Consider the following 8937-nt stretch of genomic DNA (forward strand, 5'->3'; position numbering starts at 1 on the left):
GGTTCCTCTGAGGACATGACCTTCAACATTACAGTTCTTAATCCAATAACCACCGAAACAAGTACTAAATGCTCAAACTAATCCCATAGCGCCTTACAAAGCGAGTGTCCGAGAGCCGGCGGCGGCATGTCAAAGCCACATAGCTGTCCATCTAAACAGCCGTCCACTCAGCCCCAGGACCAGAATGCTGAAGCGGGCCCTCCCTGTACCTGATCAGCAGCTATACAGTGCACAAATGGATTCCTGAATAGTGCAGATCTATATCTCCCCCTTGCATCTCCAACAGGGCATGTAAACAGTGTCTCCCCCAGCCAGCGACCCCGCCGTCATTTGCCTTTCGCTGACAATTTCCACTCACAAATCTTAAACATTCGCATATATAAAACCGTATTCACTCCTGCCAAAACTCACTTAATAATAAAAAAACATTCTCCATTTCTAAGCATAGATGAGTAAGCACTTATCTTCACCCATCTGATCTCTGCAATTTAAGTCGGAGAAAGCCATATCTATTACCCTGTGCAACCTGTCTATAAATAGAACGACCTCAGTTACTAGAACAGGACCTTGTTTTGACCATTCGCCGGAAATGTGCGCAATGTTGTACGCCTCAAACTAGGTACAAGTACAACAGATCCTCAACACCCTATCATCTTTATCCTCTACCATCACACAGTGAAAAAGGCACGAAGGCACCAATGCGATCCATCTCCAGCGCGGACAAACGGAATTCGCAATACTCCCCCGAATAACTCAGAGTGCGACCATCCAAGAATTCCTAACAGCTCGCCAAGTCCGACACCTCAAACTACAGATGCCAATATGAACAATATCATATTAAATGTACACACGCTGCAGAGGCTCCTTTAAAGTTTGATCACCCACACTTTAAGCGAATGAGAAGTTGCCTCTCGCCCTTGTTCAAACAGTGTTTTCTAACACGCTTTTGCACACTGCCGAGCATTTCGTCTTTCTGCCACGACTTCGAAGTCAGTATCTGATTCTAAACAGACATTAACACGGACTGATGTACAGCCTCTCACAGGAAACTATAGCTTGCACCTTGTTAATCATATTCTTACAGTCGATAGCATAACATTAATTGATTATAAATAAAGGACAGCCACAACACAAGGAAACTAGAAGAGCCTGCTGGCATTGTAGCGACTTACCTCGAAAGTGATTGACCACTTCTACATTTAAACTCATATGCCGCAGTGACCGAATAGTTTATAACTCTGCGTTCCATTTCTAGTGATTGGTCATTTTGCCCACAAGTACGGGGTCACCGTTTTCGGTGCTAGCAACCCCGGAAGTTGCGGTACATCAACCAAAATTTGTCTCCCAACTCAAGCAAGCATTGTCAGTCATTCATTATGTGATACCCGATGCACAGATGCGATGGACAAGACACCACCGATCTACTGTAATATTATCCATCACAGCTGATATCGCGAAAAATTTTACAGTAAGTCCAACACTGGCCAATCATGTGACAGTCTGTTTTCTTAATTTCAGTATCATAGCTAAACAATACTTCCTCTACTTTGCAAGGATCATTGCGAACATTCATAGATGACTGCTCAGCACGTCCATTCACACTTCATTCTCGAACACATAAAGACGATCAACATATGTCTAAGACCTCGCGCATAATGCTCGATCAATCTCTATGCGTATGGTGGTCACAGAGCTATCTAGTTCTCTTATGTTAAAAGATCATCCTCACCTCGGCATTGACAAACCTACCCATCAACATCGTTACCCAATTATTCGTCAAGCGAGCAGACGAATACAGCTACACTCCACCTCTCTTGACTCAATAGAGCTTTCCTAGTCCTAACCCCTGCACCACATTTCTCGAAATGTAACCAAGTCTTGGAGCTTAGCACACCATATCGATCTATAGTAAGAGATCTCAAAGAGCCTTAATTTAATAGGATACAGTTAAGAAGAACAGGAACGGAGTGATATTTATACACAACGTAGTTCGATGCATTTGTAAGTAAATCATCCAATCTATCATGTGTAAAGTATTGTTATAGAGTCCATGATCGGTGCATCGAAGGTTCCGGTAGGAGAGAGAGAGAGAGAGAGAGAGAGAGAGAGAAAGAGAGAGAGAGAGAAAGAAAGAGAGATAGAACATAAACACACACACTATAACGTTCAGCACTTAAAAACGGGCAATAACCTTAGATCGCTTACTTTTCCGTCCTGTCAGACATGCATCATTCTCCCCGGTCATCCTACGCTGAGCTATCTCTACCCCAATCATCAAACTTTTCCTTTCTATGATACGAGCCCAATATAGCCCTGCAGACACGTCTAGTGCCCAATGATCACACCAGATCACGAGTCAGAAATAATAGTATTACTTCATCAGGTCTATATAAAAATGATAGTTATTAGCAGCCGGTACATCCTACAAGCAAATGGATACGCTTAACAGCAGCGTCCAACATGTGAAAATTACAAGTCATCCCGTCATCAACTCTGTAAACACCTGACTGTCGGGTAAGTGTGTACACACTGATTACAGCCCCTCACAAATACCTACAGCTAACTTAGTTATAACGCTGAAGTCTCGATTTTACGCCAAGCATGCGACAGGGTGGGGATCGCGTAAATCAAAGTGCGTTTAGAGGAATGTGTCAACTCTCACACATGAGATTTAAGTCCTCTGATGACCGACGGGTTCACCGTTAACGATCGCAAGTAGACAGTGCTTTAAACCACATACTGAACATGTAGCCGCATACGACTAGAACACTGGCTATATCCACTAAAGAGACAGCTTACACTACACTCGTTCGTCCTCTGTTAGAATATTGGTGCGCGGTGTGGAATCCTTACCAGGTGGGATTGACGGAGGACCTCGAAAGGGTGCAAAAAAGGGCAGCTCGTTTTGTATTATCACGTTATAGGGGAGAGAGTGTGGCAGATATGGTACACGAGTTGGGATGGAAGTCATTACAGCACAGACGTTCTTCGTCGCGGCGAGACCTTTTTACGAAATTTCAGTCACCAACTTTCTCTTCCGAATGCGAAAATATTTTGTTGAGCCCAACCTACATAGGTAGGAATGATCATCAAAATAAAATAAGAGAAATCAGAGCTCGAACAGAAAGGTTTAGGTGTTCGTTTTTCTCGCTCGCTATTCGGGAGTGGAATAGTAGAGAGATAGTATGATTGTGGTTCGATGAACCCTCTGCCAAGCACTTAAATGTGAATTGCAGAGTAGTAATGTAGATGTAGATGTAAGCCACAGTAACTTTACAATACCGACTATATGCCCCAATGCTCTCCATTCCTAAGGAAGCGCTGTGAACCTGCTCTTTATTTCTACACACGTGACACTCAGCGGTAATCAGCCCTTCTACATCAATGGACAGAAGTCCCTCTCATAATTGGTCCACAATTTCGGCGATCGCTTCTCCTCAACTCAAATGCGCCACTTTCTCTTCTTCCTTGCCTTCTCTCCACACTCAGACTACAAGAACACACAAAAATTTTTCGAAGTACAGCATCCTGTAAACCACTGAGTAACTAGAAACAAACAGAGAAAAAAATGATATTCGCACTCTCGAATACCGAAGTCGTTTATGTCATTATACTTACAGTTAAATGTTACGATCGCAGTCTCAATTGACTGGCATTCGACAATGAGCTAAGTATCGGAAATACACTCTCTCGACCCCTGTTACTCTGGATATATCTCTACTGTCCTTACGACTTCCTCTCTACTCATCACATAACATAAACAATACTAACTAGGCTCTGAGCACTATGGGACATTACATCTATGGTCATCAGTCCCCTAGAACTTAGAATTACTTAAACCTAACTAACCTAAGGACATCACACAACACCCAGTCATCACGAGGCAGAGAAAATCCCTGACCCTGCCGGGAATCGAACCCGGGAACCTGGGCGTGGGAAGCGAGAATGCTACTGCACGACCATGAGCAGTGGACAATATTAACTTTACAATGCCATATATACAGGCGCTGCACAATGTATACCACATTAACTTTACAATACAGTATATACACGTTTGACACAAAACAGTGTACTTAGCCAGTATTGTGTACTGCATTATTTAAGAGCTGTTTGCTATTGTGTGGTGAAATTAGGAGTTGTTTACATGTTTGTGGCCTGTGTCACATGACCACAGTCGGATCGTTGCGGGTGTTTTGTGACAAATATACTCCACAACTAAATAAAAGGGCTCCAAATAAATAGAATGCAGCCCTTCCTTACTTCCCCGAGCAGTACAGAGCAGTCTGAGCTGTTTTTGCGCAATAACGGTTATCTGGTCAGACGGTGAGTGAGTCAACAAATAACTGGACAAATTTATCTATAGAGGAGTTACAGGCCTGGATTGGAATGAATATCTTGATGGGTGTGGTTGTTTTGCCAAGTGTAGTGCACTACTGGAGTTCAGAACATGTCTTAGGTCAGCCTTACATATCGAAACCTATAAGAAGCAAAAGTTTCAAAAAAATATATCGCAAATAAATAAAGTACACTCTTTCCTCCTTCCATCAGCCTATGCACTGAAATTATTTCGGAAAATTAGCAGTTGTTTGGCTATTTGGATGTAAGTGTTTTGCATTATTTACGAGCGGTTCGCATGTCTGTAGACTGTGTATTGTGTTATTTTTTTACTGTTTACAGCTAGCATGCGTGTGTCTGGAGCATTATAAATGAATTATGTAGGAGTGTTTTGCAGGTCAGTATGGTGTGGAACATGTCGGTGTGATGCATATACTCCATTCATAAATAAAGTAAATTGGTTCCTCTATCCATGGGCCTAGTGCACAGTAAGCCCTTTTAGCCGAAACGTGTAGGAAGAGACTGAGTGCTGGTGGCTTAGGATAGCGGTGATGAGCTTCGTTTGAAACAATTTTCTTAGGTTGGTGGCGGAAGCGCAAGTGAGCTTTGTTTACTGACAGATTTCAAACTTGTCGCTGGTTCGTAGGGAGAGGTGGCTGTCTGGTTCTCGAAAAGTAGTTGAAATTAGATAGTTGAACACCTTCGCATACGTATATGAAGTTGTAAATTGAATTATTTAATATGATTCAAAAGGAAATGGAAGTAAGTACTTAGGTATTTGCCGGCCGCGGTGGCCGTGCGGTTCTGGCGCTGCAGTCCGGAACCGCGGGCCTGCTACGGTTGCAGGTTCGAATCCTGCCTTGGGCATGGGTGTGTGTCATGTCCTTAGGTTAGTTAGGTTTAAGTAGTTCTAAGTTCTAGGGGACTTATGACCTAAGATGTTGAGTCCCATAGTGCTCAGAGCCATTTAACTTTTTAACTTAGGTATTTACAGAAGGCTATGTCCGTCGCATGTTTGGAGGGTGTGTGACGTAAGCGAGGCGGCGGCGCAGTGATTGTACAGTTATTACGCGCGCGTGAGAGAGAGTCAATTAGCCAGCGCTCTAGTGCGGACCAAACGTGTTGTTATATAGTCATGGCGGAATCCAGTGTCGAGCAAACTTTGCGCGTTCGCTGCGTTCTCGCTTGCACAATGACACGTGGTGGCCGGTGAGCGGTCGGCATCGACAGGTTTGAACGTGCCCAGGAAAACAACTTTGGCGCCAAAAATGTGACAGGGAACAGCCTACCGTTGTGAGATTCAGCTCCGAGGCAAACAATTTTGGAGGGAAACGTGCGGAGGCGACGAATACACGTGGTGAGCGGACTAGAGACCGCTGTGACGTCAAACTCGGCAAGTTCCAGCGTGTCCAGCGAAAACATGTTTACGACGTGGGAGCGATCACTGGGCTCGCCCCCAACGCAAGTGGCCGGCCGCCTCACGTGAAAGTGGTCGCAGTGTCTCCGCGCGCTGGCCAGGGGGTGGCGAGGATTTGAACTAATTCAGATGGAGCGCGGACGTCGTGGTGACTGCACTGCGATGTCGAAGATATGTGTGCTGACTGTGTTTGATAACAAGTGATGACTGTATTGCTTGAAATAAAGTGTTCAGTCCCTTCCCCCCTGCTAAATAAAAGGACGTGACTTACGTTACTGTAAGTGCAGTTATGATTTGACGCGATTATGGTAGGCTACCGGTGAAGAAAGATAAGTGACGGAGAAAGCTCGTACGTGTGATCAATTATGGTGTTGTGATTTGAACTCGTGATAGGTTTTTGTTATGGATGTAAGGAAAATGGCTTTCTCACCGAGAAAATGAAATAATAAATAGAAGTACAGTTTTCAAGACAATATCGTGTTGGAATTTGAATTTTGCGCAATTTTCTAGTGGAGGTAGACTTATAACAAATAATAATAATAATAATAATAATAATAATAGTAATAAATGATTATGAATGATAATGAATGTTAATAAATGATAATAAAGACAAGTACGGTTTTTGCATGCATTACCCTATTGGAATTCAAACTTCCCGCCATTTTTTCTTCTGGGGCTTAGGTTAGTGGACATAGCACAATTGGGCTATTTTCCCCCCAAAATTCAAACTTCCCACCATTTTTTCTTGGGGTTAGGTTGGTGGATGTAGCACAATTGGCCAATTCTCCTGCCCAAATCTGCCGTCTTGGATGACGTCATGTGATGTTTCCAAGTCTAGATGCCGCCATCTTGGATGACGTCATCACCGCCATCTTGAATAAATTTGGCAACAATGCAGAGTGCGCTAACACAAACCTTGTCCCACTACTAGAGATTGATCCTGCCACTAGAGTACTTGACTTATGAGCAGAATCTCTTTGGGTTTTCCGTTGTGGAAACTATTAAAAGTGTCTCGCATTTAAGTCAGCGATAAATTTAGAGGTTCTGTAAAACGCTGCTGATCTTGGGTATTTAGGGTTCTTTTCAACTTAGTATGCGTTTTTCGTTGCTTCTGGCATATTCTGACCCCGCTTTGTGCACCATGGGGTAGCAGTACCATCTCTTATTAAGGTGTGAGGTATTTATTTCTCTACTGTCGTCGATAATATTTCTCTTAATTCAAATCACAATTGGTCTACGGTTACATCTTCAGATCGGAAGGAGGGGAAACTATCTCCTAGGAAGGCTTCAGGGCAATTGTTATCTACTTTTTTTAAATAGATATACTTTGCGTTTATGTTTGTTGGGTTTGAATGATACAGTATTCAGTTTCGCTACAATTGCCTTGTGGTCACTGATTCCTGTATCCCTCTCGAAGCTTCCAATTTGCTCAGGACTGTTTAATCCTAAGAGGTCAAGTATGTTTTCGCAAGCATTTACACTTCGAATGGGGTCCTCTGAGAAAGCATTCAGCAGAATTTCGGACGATGTTTTGTGCTTACCGCCGGTTTTAAACATGCCCTATTGTCAACATACCGAGGGTAGACTTAAGTCATCACTAACTATAATCGTATGAGTGGGGTATCTGTTTAAAGTAAGACTCGACTTTTCTCTGAACTGTTCAGCAACTGAATCATTTCAGCCAAAGAGTCGGTAAAACTAACCACTCATTACTGTTTCCGGTTTTCAAGTATAACCTCTATCCGTATTAACTTCTGACATATGTGCGACTGGTTCTGATCTATCTTCCAGTCGCGCAAGGATGCTCTGTGAGTGTTTTTGGAATCTGGTGTTGAAACTACGGCCTGCATGGTAGGAAGACGCCATCTCACACATGCAGAGTTCAGAAGTGTGCGGCAGTACGGACAGTGATGTAATCACACAATGATTTCAATGTCGGTTCCACTACACTCCCTGTAAAGCAAACGTTATCGCTAACAGAAATTAGTGTGCGGGTTCAGGCGTGACTATGCGTTAGCAAAACAATGAAAACCTTGTTAAGGTTTATTTTTACTCTAAGTATGACTTCATGCAATAGCGATGTTAGCAAAATTGCGTTCAGGGCGGTAAATTATTGATACTGGATGTTCACAACTGTGAAGGGAAATTCCTAATTATTACAAGGTTCTTTCATCGTAAGATAGTTGCTGACCATGTCTGGGGGTCGAAAACATACACAAAATTAAATACAATTGGGATCAGAGATATTAATTATGCTAAAATGCACAATGAAAATACCCAAAATTGAATAGGGGTCGGAAAACAGCAATCAAAAGGAAGTACACAATTAAAACAATTCACAACTCTGCAGTGGCTGATCAGTCCTTTTCGTCAGATCAGACTTCTCGCGTTTCTACTTCAATTAGCCCCTACAGTTGTGGATATGTTTGTTTAACTACAGGTCATGGTTGAATGTACAAAAAATAGAGACGAAGACGACCACAATTTCGAGTGTCATTTGAATATCACTTGCTGGCGTGGCGGGGCGCACGTGTGTTTACCTTGCGTTGGAGGCGACGGTGGCGGCTGTCGGAGCGAGCTGTGTACCTAAGAACCTACTCTAAATCTCTCTCGACTGCTAAACACCAGCCGCATACATTTCCTACGACTCTAGTGAAGGTGAGAGTCCCAGTTATTCCATAGCTAAGTTAACTGGCATGGTACACGCTATTCAGGTGGAATAGCACTCGCAAGCATTAACTGTCAGTGCTTGGTGCGATTCTCCATACTAGGAGACTTCGCAGTTTAACTCCATACCGGTTAAGACGTGCCTGTGAACGCGATTCGCCTTGCTCGAATACTCGACAATTTATGCAAGAGAAGAGAGCCAATTACTCTGTTCCCGATTTGCCTATATCAAAGCTGGTGGCCACGCGTTTTCTTTCTGGGCAATCAGGACATTTTTACTTTGTGAAATCTCCACCCACTTTAGTTTTTGTAGCCTATCACAGGTGTCATTTCTTTGATATGGCACAGTTTCATGCGAATTCTTAGTTCAGGTGGCTACAATGACTCACCTATGTTTTATGTTGGGTTTCTCTCGACGTTTTATCTCCGGACGTTCTATCTGGCGTCTTCCACCATGTTCCGGTAGAAAGGCTTAGCAAAGGTCCTTCCCTAAAAGCAGGGGAAAGGGGCGGCTTTTG

The 8937-nt window shown here is 43.2% G+C and overlaps 1 protein-coding gene across 1 annotated transcript in view; it reads left to right on the forward strand.

Annotated features, from left to right (window-relative positions):
- LOC126278525 (tyrosine kinase receptor Cad96Ca) overlaps positions 1-8318 on the forward strand; it is an 800638-nt gene extending 792320 nt beyond the window's left edge. The window contains exon 10 of the mRNA XM_049978706.1: positions 8305-8318. The gene's annotated coding sequence lies outside the window, so the exon portion shown is untranslated. The remainder of the gene's footprint in view (positions 1-8304) is intronic.
- Positions 8319-8937: the final 619 nt, after the last annotated feature.

Source organism: Schistocerca gregaria, chromosome 1, assembly GCF_023897955.1.
Source record: "Schistocerca gregaria isolate iqSchGreg1 chromosome 1, iqSchGreg1.2, whole genome shotgun sequence".
Taxonomy (NCBI): domain Eukaryota; kingdom Metazoa; phylum Arthropoda; class Insecta; order Orthoptera; family Acrididae; genus Schistocerca; species Schistocerca gregaria.